This window comes from Microtus oregoni, unplaced genomic scaffold (assembly GCF_018167655.1).
Source record: "Microtus oregoni isolate MIOR12 unplaced genomic scaffold, Mior012 000006F_ref0000085, whole genome shotgun sequence".
Taxonomy (NCBI): Eukaryota; Metazoa; Chordata; class Mammalia; order Rodentia; family Cricetidae; genus Microtus; species Microtus oregoni.
The window spans coordinates 40,234,579-40,252,680 of record NW_024543065.1 but is presented as its reverse complement, the minus strand read 5'-3'; the positions used below and the strand labels follow the sequence as shown (position 1 = coordinate 40,252,680).

General features: G+C 44.1%; 2 long non-coding RNA genes across 3 annotated transcripts; both read right to left on the bottom strand.

Annotated features, from left to right (window-relative positions):
- Positions 1 to 1,630: 1,630 nt before the first annotated feature.
- Positions 1,631 to 3,958, bottom strand: LOC121449435. 2 transcript variants are annotated; one of them, XR_005974525.1, is made up of 4 exons: positions 3,762 to 3,958; positions 3,475 to 3,543; positions 1,824 to 1,847; positions 1,631 to 1,731 (listed from the first exon to the last, which is right to left on the bottom strand). It is a non-coding gene; the product is annotated as an uncharacterized LOC121449435 (long non-coding RNA). The 2 variants fall into 2 exon arrangements; XR_005974526.1 differs by lacking the exon at positions 1,824 to 1,847 and having other exon boundaries at positions 1,638 to 1,731.
- Positions 3,959 to 6,050: 2,092 nt separating this feature from the next.
- LOC121449436 lies at positions 6,051 to 18,102 on the bottom strand. The gene is made up of 3 exons (XR_005974527.1): positions 18,011 to 18,102; positions 8,977 to 9,023; positions 6,051 to 6,129 (listed from the first exon to the last, which is right to left on the bottom strand). It is a non-coding gene; the product is annotated as an uncharacterized LOC121449436 (long non-coding RNA).

The window sequence follows — 18,102 nt, the reverse complement described above, 5'->3', positions numbered from 1 at the left end:
AAGTATTTTGCTTGCATGAGTCTGTGCCTCACATATATGCCTGGTACTTACAAAGGCCAGAAGAGGCTGTGGAATCCTCTGGAACTGGAGTTACAGATGGCTGTGAGCTGCCATGTGGGTGCTGGATATTGAAGCTGAGTCCTCTAGAAGAGCAGCCAGTGCTCTTAACCACTGAGTCATTTCTCTAGACCCTCTCTCTTTGTTCTTAGGAAAGAAAAATTTTTCCTTTTTAAGATTTTATTTTCTTAAAATTAATTAATTAATTTATATTATTTAATTAATTTTGTTTTTTGAGACAGGGTTTCTCTGTACAGCCCTGGCTATCCTGGAACTCACTCTGTAGACCAGGTTGGCCTCAAAACTCAGAAATCCACCTGTCTCTGCCTCCTGAAATCTGGGATTATAAAGATGTGCACCACTATAGTTTTTTTTTGGGGGGGGGAGGGGAGGAGACAAGTGTCTCTCTATATAGTCCTGGTTGTCCTGGAACTTGCTATGTAGAACAGGATGGACTCAAGTTCTTTTAATTTAGGCTTTGCATATTCGAGTGTTCTGAATGCTCAAGTCACTGAGTAGTCTCCCTTTGCAATGACTGAAGTATGAAAACATCTCTTCTTATAGACAGGCTAGGGAGACTTAAGCCTATTGGCGTCATGTACTTGGCTGACTGACACAACTGTTAGTTCTTCCTTTCTCCTGTTCCTGACGCAGAGGACACTGGTACCAAACGACTAAGCATCATACGGCAGTCTGACAGGACCATCCAAAACCAAAATGTGTGTTCTGGTTTCCATGGCAAGCACGTGGTTAGAACCCTATTCAGTACAGTGTCAGATTGACAAGCCTCACAAAGCTTGTATGTCAGCATATATGAGGATGAAGATCACTGGACATATTCCTTCTTACCTACCCAGAACATAAGACCAGTCCGCAGAGATGAACGATGCTTTCTCGTATGGTCCAGTGGGACCGTATGTCCAACTAATCAGGCCACAGAAACGACAATATTTTACACATGGGATTTTGTTCCTTCATTGTCATGTTACTCTGGACCAAAAAGAAACTGAGCACACAGGAGACTCTCAAAAATAATTCAGTGATTGAGTAAACACCTTATATGGGACTATCCTTCCCTGGCATAAGGAAAATTGGGAAATAGCTAAGAAGGTAAGACTTGCCTAGCTCTAGGTAATCATAGCAAGGTTCCCACCCCTGACTAATACCTTTTAAGAAGGAAGGAAATATACACTTACACGGTCTATGGCTCCAGGACTCAAAGCTTTATCTGTCATCCTGGGGTTTCTTCCACAATAAACGCAAAGTGTGAGAGGTGAAAGCTAGAGGAAAAAGTGAATAATTAAAACCAGTGGCAGCTGGGTTCTCAAATGACGTATAGCTTTTATTGTCACATCCCGGTCTAGACACAAACACAGTGAGGCACATCTGAGAGAGATTAAAAAGATTCTGGATAAAAATCAAGAACATGAGAAAAAGGCATTTTACTTTTGTGGGGAGAGGGGTGTCTCAAAGAGTATGTCTGGGAGAAATCTGGGATGCTGTAAAGAATCTGGCCTTGTCTCCAAACATCTGGCCTCTACCCCCAGATTTCAAGAGACATTCTCCCTCTTACCTGATAAGAATGCTTTGCCTTGCTCTAGGCGGGGGCTGAGAAATCTGTAAACACCAACTTGGTGAAGGGCTTGGATCACACAGCCACAACGGACCTGGAGACTGAGATCAAGCATGTAGGCTGTTAGTCATTCATGCTAATGTGCTCGAACCCCTGCCAGCTGAATGTCAGATCTTGAGTGACAGTTACTAACCTCATAGTGTTTGTTTCCTTTTTGCTAAAATTGGAATAGAAAGATTATGAGATGTGGCTGTCCCAAATTTAAGATAATCTATCTAAAGCATGCAGCAATATGTAAATGATTAATATCTTATCTGTTACTAGTAATGATCAAGAATTTTAGATCTTTTATTAATTTTTTTTCTTTGCTCTGGGCCTCAAATCGAGTTTCTTGCACATGTTAGGTAAGTACCCCATCACTGAGCCACATCTCTAACCCCATTCACTGTTTGTCTTCTTGATTAATTAATTATTGTTTTTTGAGACAAGGTTTCTCTGTGTAATAGACCTGGCTGTCCTGGAACTCACTCTGTAGACCAGGCTGGGCTTAAACTCACAGAGATCCACCTGTCTCTGTCTTCCAATAGCTGGGATTAAAGGTGTGCGCTACCACCACCTAGCTATTTATTTGTTTATTTAGCGACAGGGTTTCTCTGTGTAGCCTTGGCTGTCCTGGACCTTGCTCCGCAGACTATAGGCATGTGCAAGCAAGCTCAGCTTTCCTTCTTGATGCTTAACTTTGTGTTTTTTAAACTGTTTAAATAAATGACATTAATGTCAGGTTTTCAGAGGTTGGTTTTCATCACAAAACACTTATATAACTGTATTCCATGAAGAAATGCATCCTCTCCATGAACAGCCAGGGGTCAGAGTAATTCCGAGTCAAAAATCAGCTAAGAGGCTGCATCCAGGGTTCTTTGTGATGGACCCATATCCCTAGCTCTGGATTCCATTCACTAACTAAGCTTTGGGGTCGTTTGTGAATTGACACAAATATTTAGGAGGATGCACTGCTCTAGAAACAAAACACATTTGTTCAAATGAGGGAGATTGAATTCATTCATTCATTCTTTCTTTCTTTTCTTCTTCTTCTTTTTTTTTAAAGAGACAGTTCTCCCAGGCTGGCTTTGAACTCTTGATTCTCCTGCCCCTACTTCCCAAGTGCTGGGATCATAGATCTACATCACATAGAATTTATTTTTATTTTTTGAAAGAGAATTTCACTGTGGAGGCCAGGAGCCATTGTGACGAACTTACAGCCCTGTGCTGCTGTGCTCATGGTCATTGTTCTTGATCATCCAAAGCTGTTTCTCTCTGTGAGCTTCTTAGCACCCCTCACTCTTCATATGTATGCTGCTTCTCATGGTTTATAAATACCCACGCTTACCATTATTCATGTAATAACCAGTTAGTATTTACTAACTGGTTATTTAATGCTTGGGGTTATAAGCATGTTAACGCATTCTATCCTTATAATGACTCAATTTTCAAAAGGTCTCACCCACACAAAAGTAGGAGGAACCAGTTACAGGTCAAAAATTCTCTCTCATCTCAAATACTTTTTAATTAATATTATATTATTGTCTACGTGATATACTAAAGCAGGTCATTGGCTACTGCCCCAAATGGATACAATGTGGGTGGGTCACAAGACTGCACATTTTGCACATGGTGTAGTGATGTTAGCACCTTTGACCTCATCTATTCGTTTCTATGATATCTGCATTATCTTTAAAATAAAGAAAAACCATCACCATTTTTCTTTTAAAGTATGGGTATCAGCACATCAACTGACCAATTCAGATCTATAAGGCAACATTCTCTAATCAAAAAGAGAAACTCACCTTTCTTTTAAGATGCCTCAAAGTCCTTCTTAGCGAAGACACAGTCTCTTTGGTTATCCTACAGGAGCTCTGTGGAGAACAGGTTAAAACAGAACACACACCCGAGGCTCAACTACTTTTAGACTATCCAGATACTCGAGGGCCCGCCTTTAGTATTCCTACCTGTAGTATGAGGGATCTTTGTATGCCTACAAAGGGGTCATCTATTTCTGTCATTTAGAAAGCCTGAACGTATATTGACTCCACCCTCCCACCGCTGCGCCCCCCCCCCCCCCCCCCCCACTTACAACCTCTAATGCCAGTCCGGTCTTCCTTATGGAGCAGTCAGGGGAACACGCACGGTGGGCTTGGTATACTTCGGCAATGGTGCAGACCGTGTTTCTGTTCCACTCCACATTCAAGATAGAAACGCTGCAAGTGTTCACACAGAAGACTGCAGAAACCCGGACAGCACCTCGCTGTTGCAGTCCCTCACTGCAGGGCATGCAGCCCCGTGGCCCCTGTGCAGTTTCCTGCTGCGTTGTCAAGGCAACAGCTGGCCGTATCAGCGTCCAGCAAAATGCCAGTGACGCCACACATGTGTGCGTCACTCTTGGGGGCGGGCAGTCACCTTGGGACCCTACACAGGAAACTACGCCATCCCTACTTACCTCAGCCCAGTCAGTACAGCGCACATGGGCATGGAGTTCCGACTAGGGTAAGCACAGAATACGGGAGCACATACTCCGATCCAAGTGTGAGCTTATGTGCAAATGCGTTCGCGCACATGCAAGGACACCACCGGCACACGCAGGCACACACACACACATATGTACATACACCCAGGCGGGTGGCACGCTCGCACTGCCGGACACACGCACGGTAATGTTATCATTGCTGTGATGAAACACCAAGACCTGAGGAGTATAGGGTTTCTTTATCTTACACTTCCATACTGTTGCTCATCCTAGAAGGAAGTCAGGACAGGAACACAAAAAGGGCAGGAACCTGGAGGCTTGGAAGAGCTGATTCAGAGGCCATAGAAGGGTGGTGCTTACTGGCGAGCTCAACAGGGTTTATTCAGCATTCTCTTTTGGGAGCCCAGAGATGGCACCACTCACAATGGTCTGGCTCCTCTCCCATCAATCATTATTTAAAAAAAAAAAAAAGGTCTACAATCTTGCCTGTAGTCTTAATCTAGGGATAGGAAGTTTTTGTTTTTCTTTTTTCTTTCTTTCTTGGAGACAGGGTTTCTTTGTGAAACTAACCTTGACTGTTCTGGAACTTGCACAGAGATTTGCTTGCTTTTATCTCCAGAGTACTGGGATTAAAGGCGTGTGCCACCACTGCAAGGTTAGAGAGATCAGCACCTGATCTGATCTTCTTCTTCTTCTTCTTTTTTTTTTTTTTTTGAGACAGGGTTTATCTTTGTAGCCTTGGTAGTCCTGGAACTGCCAAGAACAGATTCAAATTCACAGAGTTCCATATACCTTTAGCTTCCCAGAGTGCTGGGATTAAAGGAATTCACCACCACAGCCCGGTTTAGAGGCATTTTCTTAATCAAGGCTCTCTTCTCCCAGATGACATTAGCCTGTGTCAAGTTAACATACAACTAACTATTCAGCACAGTGAATATGACCAAAGTACATTACATATAGGTAGGACAACATCAGCAAAAACCATTATTATGTATAATTAGTATTTACTGAGAAAAAGAAACAGTTTAGAGGCCTTTTTCTTTATGTATATTTTAACACGCACAGATCTTTCTATTTTTTCTTTTCTTAAAGATGAAGTCTGGGGCTGGAGAGATGGCTCAGTGGTTAAGAGCATTGCCTGCTCTTCCAAAGGTCCTGAGTTCAATTCCCAGCAACCACATGGTGGCTCACAGCCATCTGTAATGGGGTCTGGTGCCCTCTTCTGGCCTGCAGGCATACAGACAGAACATTGTATTCATAATAAATAAATAAATAAATATTAAAAAACAGGAGGAGACAGTGGCTGGCTGTTTAAAAAAAAAAAAAAAGATGAAGTCTGACTATGTTGTGCTGACTTGGTCTGGAATTCAGTATGTAGACCATGCTGGCCTGACAGGGATCCATCTACCTCTGCCCTCCAGGTACTAGGACTAAAGGTTAAATATAATATATCGGGGCTCAGTGGTTAAGAGCACTTGCTGCTATTATAGGGGACCTGGGTTCAATTCCTAGCACCCACACAGCAGCTCACGACTCCAGCAATGACTTCTGACCTCCTCAGGCACCAGACATGGAATTGGTGCAAATACATACATTTTGACCAAACACTCACACTCATAAAAATCAAAAAGTGCCCATGGCTCTTGTAGAGCAGCCAGAGGTCCATTGCCAGCACCCATTCTGCTTACTACCCTCCTGGAAATGCAGTGGAGAGGTCGGGGTTGGGGTGGGAAGTAAAGCTGATGCTCTCTTCTGGATTTTCCAGGACACTGTACTCATGCAAACATATTATCCCGCCCCCAGGATTAAAGAAAAATAAACAAAACAAACAACAACAACAACAACCACCAAACAAACCTGTTTGTACCTCTAGTTCCAGGAGATCCAACACCCTCTTCTGTTCTCCTCCATGGGCATCAAGGACAAACAAGATGAACAGACATACAGGATGCAAACATCCATACACATAAAAAAAACCCTAAAAATAAGAAGAAAATTAAAATAGGCAAATAAGTCCCAGAAATGCAAATATTACCTTCTAGCAATAGCAGGTTGATTGTAATGAAGTTTGGACAACCGAGAGTAGAACTGTGGTCACTGGGGCCTGGGAGAGTGGGGAGGACCTGCGCAGCTTCAGTTAGCGAGAAGGAGTTCATTCGGAAGTCAATTACGGAAATTGGAGATGCTCATGAAAAGCTGAGTCTAGCCTACTTGAAAACTGCTGAGTGAAGAGTTTATTGTCCTCACAAATACGACCATGAGTAAGGGGAGGGATGGATTGTGGGTCAACTTGATTTAGTCACTCCAGAATCTATACAAATTTCGAAACATTGTTTAATACTACATAATTTTTTAAAGATATATTATTTATTGTATAGTGTTCTGCCTGCAGGCCAGAACCAGATCTGGGAACCAGATCTTATTACAGATGGTTGTGAGCCACCATGCTGCTGCTGGGAATTGAACTCAGGTCTTTGTTGAAAGAGCAGCCAGTGCTCTGAACTGCTGAGTCATCTCTCCAGAACAATACTACATACATTTTTGCCTTTTTTTTTAAAAAAAATTCTGAGAGGGCTGGAGAGATGGCTCAGTGGTTAAGAGCATTGCCTGCTCTTCCAAAGGTCCTGAGTTCAATTCCCAGCAACCACATGGTGGCTCACAACCATCTGTAAAGAAGTCTGGCGCCCTCTTCCGGCCTTCAGGCATACAGACAGAATATTGTATACATAATAAATAAATTTAAAAAAATTCTGAGACAGGGTTTCGCTCTATAATAGTCTTGGCTGTCTTGGAACTTGCTCTGTAGACCAGGCCTCGAACTCACAGAGATCCACTTGCCTCTGCCTCCCCAGTTCTGGGATTAAAGGCGTGCGCCACCACCACCCACCACCACCACCACCACGACCACGACCACCACCACCACCACAGGATTTTGTCTTCTTTTTTTGGTACAAGGTTTCTATGTAGCCTAGATTACAGTCTCTCTGCCTAGCCCTCAATGTCCTGGAACTCACTGTGTAGATCCGACTGGTCTCGAATTCAAAGATCCGTCAGAGATCTACCTGCTTCTGCCTCCTGAGTGATCTTGAACCGCCCCGCCCACCAGACAGGTTTTCTCTGTGTAGCTTTGTGCAGTACTGGAACTCACTTGCCACCACTGCTTGGCTAACTTGAACTCTTGCTCTTCCCCGCTCTCCTTCTGGGGCTCTGGAATTACCAGTGCGGCGATTGAATGACAGCGACAACTCTGACTTGGAATACCTGCATGCTTAGATGCCAGGGAGTGGCATAGTTAGGGAAGCCTTAGACAGTGTGCCCCTGTTGGAGGAGGTGTGTCTCAGCCTCAGCCTCTGCCCGCTGTCTGTGGATCAGGATATAACACAACTCTCAGCTGTTACTCCAGCACCATGCCTGCTTGCTTGTCATCACGTTCCCTGCCATGGTGATGATGCATCAACCCTCTGAAACTGTAAGGAAGCCCCTAATTAAATGTTTTCTTCTTTGTGTTACCTTGGTCATGGTGTCTCTCCTCAGCAATAGAACACATTTGCCAACTTTTCCTTCTCAATTCTGGACACTGATACTAGAACTTTCTGAGTTTGAGATAAATATCTGACCTATATTCCTAGCTCAGTTAATTTCTTTTAAAGCAGAATTTAAAAAATTTATTTATTTATTTATTAGGTATAAAATGTTCTGCCTGCATGTATGCCTGCCTGCTCAGAAGAGGGCACCAGATCTCATAGATGGTTGTGAGCCACGATATGGTTGCTGGGAATTGAACTCAGGACCTCTGAAAGAGCAGCCAGTGCTCTTAACCTCTGAGCCATCTCTCCAGCCCCCAGTTAATTTTTTTAAGTACTAATGACAATACATTTTATTTTTATTTTTTGTGCATTGGTATTTTTTTCTTCATGTGTGCCTATATGAAGGTGTTGAAATTCCTGGAGCTGCAGTTACAGGCAGTGATGAGCTGCCGTGCCGGTGCTGGGAATTAAACACAGGCTGTCTGGAGGGCAACCAGTACTGTTAACTACTGAGCCATCTCTCCAGCCTCCAGTACTAATGCTATTTTAAAAAAGTAATTACAGGGCTGAAGAGATGGCTCGGTGGTTAAGAGCACTGCCTGCTCTTCCAAAGGTCCTGAGTTCAATTCCCAGCAACCACATGGTGGCTCACAACCATCTGTAATAAGATCTGGTGCCCTCTTCTGGCCTGCAGGAATGTATAAAGGCAGAACACTGTATACTTAATAAATAAATAAATCTTTTTTTAAAAAAAGATTTAAAAAAAGTTACATTAAAAAAAAGTAATTACAGGCTGGAGAGATGGCTCAGTGTTTAAGAGTATTTCTGTCTCTTTTGGAGGATCCAGATCGGATTCCAGGCACCCATGTCAGATGGCTCACAACTACCTGTGTGTTTGCCTCTTGGGGATCAATCTCTCTTCTGGTCTCTGTGAAACCATGCAGACATGTGGCTTAAACACACAGACAGACATATACACATAAGAAACCAACAACTTTTAAGTTACAAAAAAAAATCACAAATTCACCTTCATGTAGGAACTAGTGCTAAAATTAATGTTGAGGAGGCCTTTTCCTGTGCCACTGGATTCTTAGACAAGCAGAGCCTGAGGGAGGACTTGGACAGTTCTCCACATGAGTCTGGACATAGCACTGGGGGAAGGCTGGTCAGTGGAGAGCATGCTGTGTGACCCCAACACATCTTTGGGGGAGCAATTACAGGGCTAACTGCAATTAAGGGAGAAAGGAAACAGGTTTTCCTCATAGAAATGAGATCTCTAATAACAAATGGTAACTTACCTTAACATTTGGAGACTTCTATTTTGAGCTGCTTCTTTTTCAGCTGGCTGGGGGAAAGAAGAGGATATAGATGAGACATTAGGGCCTTTGTGGAGCTTAAAAGTAGGTTTCAGGGTGTGGAGAGATGGATAGGTAAGAACACATGTTCCTCTTGCAGAGGAGTGAGGTTTGATCCCCAGCACCCACATGGCAGCTTACAACTGTCTAACTCTAGTCCCTGGGTTCAGTGCATTTTTCTGACCTCTGAGGGCATCAGGCATGCCTGGACCACAGGTGACCTTACTTCAATAGAGTTCTCTAGAGTAATAGAACTGATAGAATATATATATATATATATAATTCTATATATTAAATATAGAATATATATTTATACATATAAAATCACACATGCACACACATTAGTATTTATTAGCATAGATTCCAGGCTGTGGTTCAGCTAGTCCAACAATGGCTGTCTATTAGTGGAAAGTTCAAGAATATAGTAGTTGTTCAGACCACAAGGCTGGATGCCTCAGCTGGTCTTCAGTATATTTTGGAATCCCCAAGAAATAGTCTCTAGGACCAGTGAAAGAATGAACTTGACAGGGAGAGCAAGGAAAGCAGACAAAGAGCCGAAACTTTCTTCTTCCATGTCCTTTATGTAGGTTGCCGGCAAAAGGTGTGGTCTGGATTTAAGATTCATCTTCCCACTCAAAAGATTTAGATGTAGGATTGATCTTCCCACCTCTAAGGATCCAACCAAGAAAAAGTCCCTCTTTCTTTTTGTAGTAGGGATGAAGTAATCGTGCACACTACACACATGCGATACCACTCACTGAGCAACACCCCGTGGCATTAAATGACAGGATTATTATTTCCATGTCCTGCCGGGCACCATTGCTCTGAGGTTGGTGGTCACAGAGTTGAATGGTGAAGGAAGCTTTGTTCAAGAACATATAGTACAGCACCCACAGCCATTCAAAAGACAATGTACCTAGTATCTCCAAAGAGATCTCCCACTAGTCCATAGGCTCAGAGTTGCTGCCAGCCATGATGCCACCTTGAGTGTTACAGCTAAATGTGTGGGCACTGGGGCCCTTCAGACGAGTGTGCATTGAAGTAGAACAGGGTAGAAAACAACAGTTGTCAGACACTGACTTATTTAGCGATTTACTTAACGCACTGCTTGGACCACCTATTTGCCAAGCATGACTTCACCTGCTACCAGGAACAGAATGACCTGGAGAGATACCTGAAACAAGGGCTATTGCCCTTAACCACCTGGGGACTGCCTCATATGCTTCTATAAAATCTCTCTTGCTTGGCCGCCCCACCCTTGTGGTTTTGAGTATAAAAGGAGAATGCAGACTGGATCTGGGATTGGAGCCTTTCAGGAGACATCCTGGCTTTGGTCTGTGGTCGGGAGAATTGTCTGTATTCTGTCAATCATATTTTAAATAAGCACTGATTGGCCAGGCAGGAAGCATAGGTGGGAAAACCAGACAGGAAGTAGAGGCAGGGCAGGGAGAACAGGAGGATTCTGGGAAGAAGGAATTTCTTCCCCCATTCCTGCCCGGACCACCGAGAAGCAAGATATAATCTGCCCGGCTGAGAAAGGTACCAAGCCACGTGGCTAACATAGATAAGAATTATGAGTTAATATAAGCTACAAGCGCTAATAAGTAGCTTGAGCTAATGGGCCAATCAGTTTTTATGACTTATGGAGATCTCTGCATGATTTTCTTTGGGGCTTGCCGGCTGTGGGGTGCCAGGCGGGACAGAAACCCCAACAAGCCGACCCCCTCATGTTACAGGTCTGCCAGTGACATCTCCTCTCTTCCACTCTCATTGGTGTGGCAGTGCTAATTCCATAGATATCCATGGCACTTCTGAAGGTCTCCAGTTGGTCAAGAGAGGCTGCCACTTCCCAGCCTCTCTGCCCATTGAAGACCTCTGAAACTGGGACATGTGAGCCCCTGACAGGACTCCTGACCAGTGGACAAGGGGACTGTGAGATTCAGGACTGGAGTGGAAGATGGAACTAGGCTGGATGTCCTGGTAAGGATCCTTAGAGAGGTAGGTGACAGGAGCCAACACAGGTTTGGTTACCCTGTGGAAAACTGTATGTAAAGCCTCGATGAGATACCAAAGTGGCATTAGTCTCCAAGGGAACGGTAGATTGGTTCCCAGAAAAATGGACTAGGGCTTTAAAATGGGAATGTAAAACTACTGAACGAATATGTGAATGCTTGTAATGGTCCTACGGCCCTGTGGCTACGGGATCAGATTAAATGCCAACCTGCAGTTCCACTAAGGTCATTTCACCTGAATAGAGGTGAATAAACAAGAAGACATCCATGTGACCCTAGGTACGACCTCTTAGGTTGCTGCGAGGGGGTTGGCCAGAGGGATCCCCGTTTGAGAGAGAAGCTCGTCCTCACCACCCCACCCTACTTACCACAAACCCCTGGTTGGGGAAACTCTTATCATCACGGGGTCTCTACAGTCCCAGTGCGAGACCTGCACAGTCCAACAAACCATGCTAAACAATTTTAAAAGAGGATTTACTGCTGACTATGGGAAAAAGATAAAATTCTTCAAATAAAAGACTCTGTGAAATTGATTGGCCTTCTGTTGATGTTGGCTCTGGCCCCCTGAAGGTACTCTGGATTTGAACCTGATTAATAGAGTTGGAGGGATCTGTATGGGACTACCTGGTCACTCAGACCATGTCCCATGGTGTTTCTTTCCCTGAGACCCTCTGCTATGGCTTCACTACCAGCCCAGACCACATTGGCTGCAAAGATTTTTAAGCTTGAAGACATCAAAGCAACACCCCTATCAGCTTCCTCAGAGGGTGAAATTTTGCCTGTGATGCCACCTCCTTACCAGCTCCAACTGCCAGCACCACACGGCTCCAAGGCAGTAGAAAGACCACTTTCTCCTGCCTTTCCAGTGGCATCTATCTGGACACAATGCTCACCCACCTAAGCAGGCCAGCCAGCTCTGCCAGACTCAACAACTACATGGGGTTGCTCACAAGACTTTGGCCAGCTGGGTGGCTGGGAAGATCCCCTTTTTGATGTGCCATTGAGGGAAATGCCAGGCACTCCCCTCGTCCAAGATTACAGTTATGGCACCAGGCCCTAAAACCAGCCAGACACTTCCCTGAAGAGGGAGAGTCCTTCCATGATTTCAGAGAAATTATAAAGGAGACTTTTTCTATACAGTCAGACTTAAAGGATGAGCTGCTCCCCGATTCAGATATAGAACTTTTATGGATGGGAGCTGAAGCTTACAACAGTAGGAGTAGCCCCTTATATCAGGAGACTTCATGGGAGACAGAAGTTAAAAACCAAGACCAAATCCTATAGGTCCTAGAAGCTATCTGGGCCCCCAGCTGTGGCTGTGGTGCACCGCCAGGATCTTACAGAGAGTCAAGGTAGAGTGAGTGGAAAACCGATTAGCAGATTAGACAGCCAAACATGCTGCCCTCAGTGCAGACATAGTCCTGCAGTCCCCTCCCTTCCTACCCCTCCAAGGTATGTTTACACTCTGCATGCTCCCAGAGCTCTCCTCATAGAAACCAGAGGAAAAAGAACAACTGATGAAGAGGTTTATTGAAAAGCAGGAGTTGATGAACACAGAAAGGAAAATAGTCATTTCTGAGATGACCGGTCCCAGACTAGTTTGGCAAGCTTATGGTCCCAGACTAATTTGCCAAGCTTAATGGAACAACGCATCTGGAAAAACTGCCTGGGAGGAACTGTTGCAAAGAAATTTGGTGGTTGCCAACACTGACCCAGCAAGCTAGCAAAGTATGTCTGCAGTGTGCCCAGAACAAACCAAGCAGGGACCCAAGGCCCACATGTTGACAAACTCAGGAGTCCTTCCTCCCCATTTAAACACCTAAAAGTGGACTTTACTGACACTCCACCCAGGAGAGGGGACTGATAATTTGCTAGTTGTGGTGTGCACTTTTTTTCCCCCAGGCTGAGTAGAAGCCTTTCCTACCCTCACACAGAATTAACTTGAAATGCGTTCAAATTTCAATAGGACTTTTAAGATGACATTGGCCGAACTGCCAAGAAACAGCCATCTACTCGACAAAAATTCTGCCACGTGCACTTCCAGTTTAGATTTTGTTATACATGTATATATGTCGTTACTCTCCTTTGAGATCATGTCTGACTACCCTTCTCCATTGCTCCCAAAGGACTCAGGGTCACCTCCGAGAGTATGGCACACAAGCCTGTAGCACTTCTTGAAAAACTTGGCTAATAGAACACAAAAAGTGCTTAAAGTTGCAGGTATCAAGCTGTGGGTGTGGACCTCAGCCAGGAGCGGGCCGTGAGAGCCGAACTAGACCAGCGTCTGAAATTGATCATCTCACCACCTCAGACTGGAGACAATGCTTTGCTCCTACTCTGCCTTCTGATACACTCTGCTTCAGCGGACGTGCATTCACGCAGTCCCCACTCAGTCTCGCTAATCCTGTCACGTAAATTAGCCTGGCGGGCATGAGTAAGATGATAATGCAAACTGAGCCCGAGACGAGGTCCTTTTAGGCACTTGTCTGGGTGAACCATGTCTACCAGGCTTTGATCCACGGGTAACATTTCATCTCTTTCACTCTAGGTGGGGGTACTTATTCCATAAAGAGTCCAGCGACTCAACTGCAGGAGTGGAGTTGTGGAGGCTGGGCTACATGCGTTGTATTTCTGAATACACCAGTGTAGAAATTTATGGTGATAAAGATTCTTCCTACCCCCCCCTCCCCCCCACCCCCAACGTGCATGAGGAAATTAGAGAGCCGGAGCCGGAGATGTACCTCTGCGTCAAGAATCTAGTTTTGTGAATTCCTCTGGGAAGATGTTACATTGGGAGAACGTTGGCAAGAGCTTCAATAGTGTGTTCTGTCTGATTTCAGAGATGGGAACTTGCTGGGTAGTGGTGGTGCATGCCTTTATCCCAGCACTCGGGAGGCGGAGGCAGGCACATCTTTGTGAATTCGAGGCCAGCCTGGTCTACAAAAGCTAGTTCGATGACAGGCTCCAAAGCTACAGAAGAACCCTGTCTTGAAAAACAAAAACAAAACAAAACAGATGGAAACTTTATAAATCACTGTCTTCTTATTTATATGTCTCAAGACTACTGTTTGATTTGTAGCCTGCATATGTGATCAAGGCCATGTGATTTCTAGCTTTGATTTATAAGGTGTCAGGCCAGGGATTACCATCTGGTTCTGGGAAAGAAGTAAGTCTCTTGTGCTATAAGGTTAAATATGATGTTCTCCAGGTAAGACAGAATTCATGGGTATGGTACAGCTATTTTCACCACAAGCTCTCACCTTACTGTGACCTCTAATTGACCTGGGTTCCTTTAAAGGAAAAAGATATTTTGCACTTAATAGTTTTTTTCCCTGTCCTGGAAGTTACTCTGTAGACCAGGCTGGCCTTGAACTCACAGAGATCTACCTTCCTCTGCCTTCTGAATGCTGGGATTAAAGACATGCTCCACCACTGTCCAGCTACTTAACAGTTTTAAAAATCATTTATTTTATGTGTATGTGTGAACGTGCACGTGGGTATGTGGTGGTCGGTCACTGGAGAATTTGCAAGAATTGTTTCTTTGCTACCACCATGTGGGTCCAGCTGATAGAATTTGGGTTATCAGGCATAGCAGCAAATGACTTTACTAGCCGAATCATCTAGTGACCCATGATTCTTTCATATACTACAATTTAGAGCAGTGGTTCTCAACCTTCCTAGTGCTGTGACCCTTTAATACAGTTCCTCATGTTGTGGTGACCGCCAACCATAAAATTATTTTTGTTGCTACTTTATAATTGTAATTTTGCTTCTTTTATGAATTGCAATGTAAATATTTTTAGAAATAGAGGCTTAACAAAGAGGTCACAATCCATAGGTTGAGAACCACTGGTTTATAGTCTTTTTTTAAATTTATTTCTATAATTAATTAGAAGGAATTAAGACTCCAGAAACACAAGCATGAATGTAAATATATAGGAAATGAAGGAATGATTGCGGATGGTAATATAACCGGTAATTTTGACTAGCCAGCCTCAGCATCCAGCCTAGCCCCCCATTTTTTTCACTTTTTGATATAGGATCTCTTTTAAGTTGTACAGGCCGTCCTTGAATTTGTGATTTTCTTGCTCCAGTTTCCCCCACAACCTGGACTACAGAACTAGGGTTGTACTAGCTGACCTTGCCTGATATTCTTTATAAGTTGCTTAGAGTCCTCAGTTTTTTTTTTTTCTGTTGGTCACAGATTTGTATTTTTCTCACTAAGGAATTTAAACCTCAAAGGCATTTTTAATTATAAAAAAACCAGATTAGTAAGGAAGGGACAGATTATATGACAGCTAGGACCCTAAAACCATGAAGGAGAGTCTGAATGTATGGGACTGAGGTAGACAGGATGAGTGACTAAAAAATGTCTGTATTTGGGGTCTGGCTGCATGGTTCAGTGGGTAATGGTACTTACTGCCAAGCCTGGCTACCTGACTTCCATCCTTGAGACCCGTACGGTGGAACAGTGAATTGAGTCCTACAAGTTGCCCTCTGTCCTCCACATGTGCATCATGCCTGTGCCAACACACACACACACACACACACACACACACACACACACACACACACTGAACTAAATACATATAACAAAAACTTTTAATAATAATGTTCATATCTTCCTGTCTGGGGGCTGGAGAGATGGCTCATTGGTTAAGAGTGTTGACTGCTCTTCTAGAGGACCCTGGTTCAATGCCCAGCACCCACATGGCAACACATGGGTTGTCTGTGACTCCAGTTCCAGGGTATCTGATGCCCTCACACAGACGTTTTACAGGCAAAACACCAACGAACATAAAAATAAAAAAAAAAAATGAACACATTCTTTCTTTCTTTTTTTGTTTCTTGAGACAGGGTTTCTCTGTAGCTTTGGAGCCTGTCCTGAAACGACCTCTTGTAGACCTGGTTGGCCTTGAACTCACTGAACTTCTAGAAGTTGGCAAGGTAGGGGGTAAGACACCTTGCAGAGTTTCTAAGAGGGCAGCCTTAACATTTTAGCTTATCCCAGTGAGACCCACTTCAAACTTCTGAGCTCTGGTCTAGCCAGTAATAGCTGTGCTTATTCAGTTTGACAATAAAAGAAAAAGGTCATAATTACGGATCAGGTTTGCGGTGGGGACAGGTCTGTGCATGCGCAGTGAATGTAAACCCACGCACTGTGCCTGTACGACGCATGCGCACTGCATGTACGACACATGCGCAGAGCCTATACAACGCACGTGCTCAGCACCGAACCCAGATAAATTCATCTCTAAAGTTGGCGACTACACCATAAACCTCTGTAGGTAGGTGTTCACCCAGAAAATGTGCTGCGCTGTAACCAGGTATTATAGCATGTGAAAATATTCTTTTCAGTTTGCTCTCTACCTTCTAGGAAAAGCTAGCGTGTATCCTTGGAAACCCGCGTGTAATTCCCAGCATGCAATTCACGAAAACAAGTTCAAGAGTGTTTGCAACCTAACAAAGAGGTGCTTGGGTCTAATAATGGCGATGGGGGGGGTGGGGTAAGGTGGGAGAAGTTGGGGTGGTGAGGATAGGGGAGGTAGAGGGAATGGGGGTGGGGGAAGTAGGGATGGTGAGGGATGGGGGAGGTAGGGGGTGGTAGGTGTGGTGGTGTACGGAATTCCTTTTATTTATTTTATTTTGATAATTAGGGCTTTGATATCAACTTTTTGTGGGTGTTTTGCTGGCATCTATGTATGTGTACCTGAACATGTTTGGGACTGAAGTTATGGGCAGATTTGAGCGTTCATGGTAATGGGACTCAAGCCTGTGTTCTAGTCATAAGCAGCAAGACTTTTAACAGATCTTTCTAATTCCCAGCCTCAACAGAGATTTTTTTTCCCCCCAGACAGGGTTTGTCTGTGTAGCCCTGGCTGTCCTGGAACTCACTCTGTAGACCAGGATAGCCTTAGACTCACAAAATTCATCTGTCTCCTTCCCCAGTGGTGGGATTAAAGGTACACACCACTAAGCTCAGCCTTATTTCAATCTTCCTGCCTCAGTCTCCTGGTTGCCAGAATTATAGGAGGGCATCTTCAGCCTCACATTGGAGTGTCTGACTAGGTTTTAAGGCTCTCCATGATTCTCTACTCAGCAGAACACTAGGCTTTCTCCCTAAACCATGGACCATGGTTTATTTATTCCCCCTTCTGTGTCTCTGTCCCTCCGTCCTTCCCTTCCTCCCTCCTTTCTTTTGAGACAGAGTTTCTCTGTGTAACAGTCCTGGCTGTCCTGGAACTGTTTTCGTAGACCACAAAGGCCTTGGATTCTCAGAGAGCCACCTGCCTTGCCTCCCAAGTGCTGGGGTTAAAGGCATGGATCACCAAGCCAGCCAAGTGGATTGCTTCTATTTCAAGGTATTTTTGCTTCAATTTAATATAAATGTACAGGTAATAATATACATAGTATAATTTTCTCTTGTGACCTTTTTTTTTTGTTGTTTTTTTTTTTTCCAAGACAGGATTGTTTTTAAGTCTTTTAACAATGGGAAAGTTAAGCCGGGTGGTGGTGGTGCATGCCTTTAATGTTAGCACTCTGGAGGCAGAGGCAGGTGGATTTTGTTTGTTCGAGGCCAGCCTGGTCTACAGAGTGAGTTTGAGGACAGCTAAGGCAACACTGAGAAATGTTGTCTTGATAAACAAAAACAAAGGGATAGTTAAACTGCACTGTACAAATTAGTATGCTAGCTGTCACTGTTGAGAACAGTAACATGATACATTCTGTAATTCTTTTTTTTTTTTTTCGAGACAGGGTTTCTCTGTAGCTTTTTTTGAGGTAAGGGTCTCCTGTATTCCAGGCTGTCCTTCAAATTGCTGTCAAGTAGTCAGGGAGGACTTTGAGATAGTGTTGTGATAAATATGGCAGCGTAGGTAATCCCTCCCTCATCCCTATCGTCCCAGTGAATTCATGAGAAATAGCAGAAAAATTCCTGCAGAGGAGCAGCCAACAAAATACTTCACCTCAGAAAGTGTGGAGACGATTGAAAACGAAATCAGCATCATAGTCAGGAGGGATGTAAGAGCTATGGCAGCACAGTGTTCCATGGTGTCCT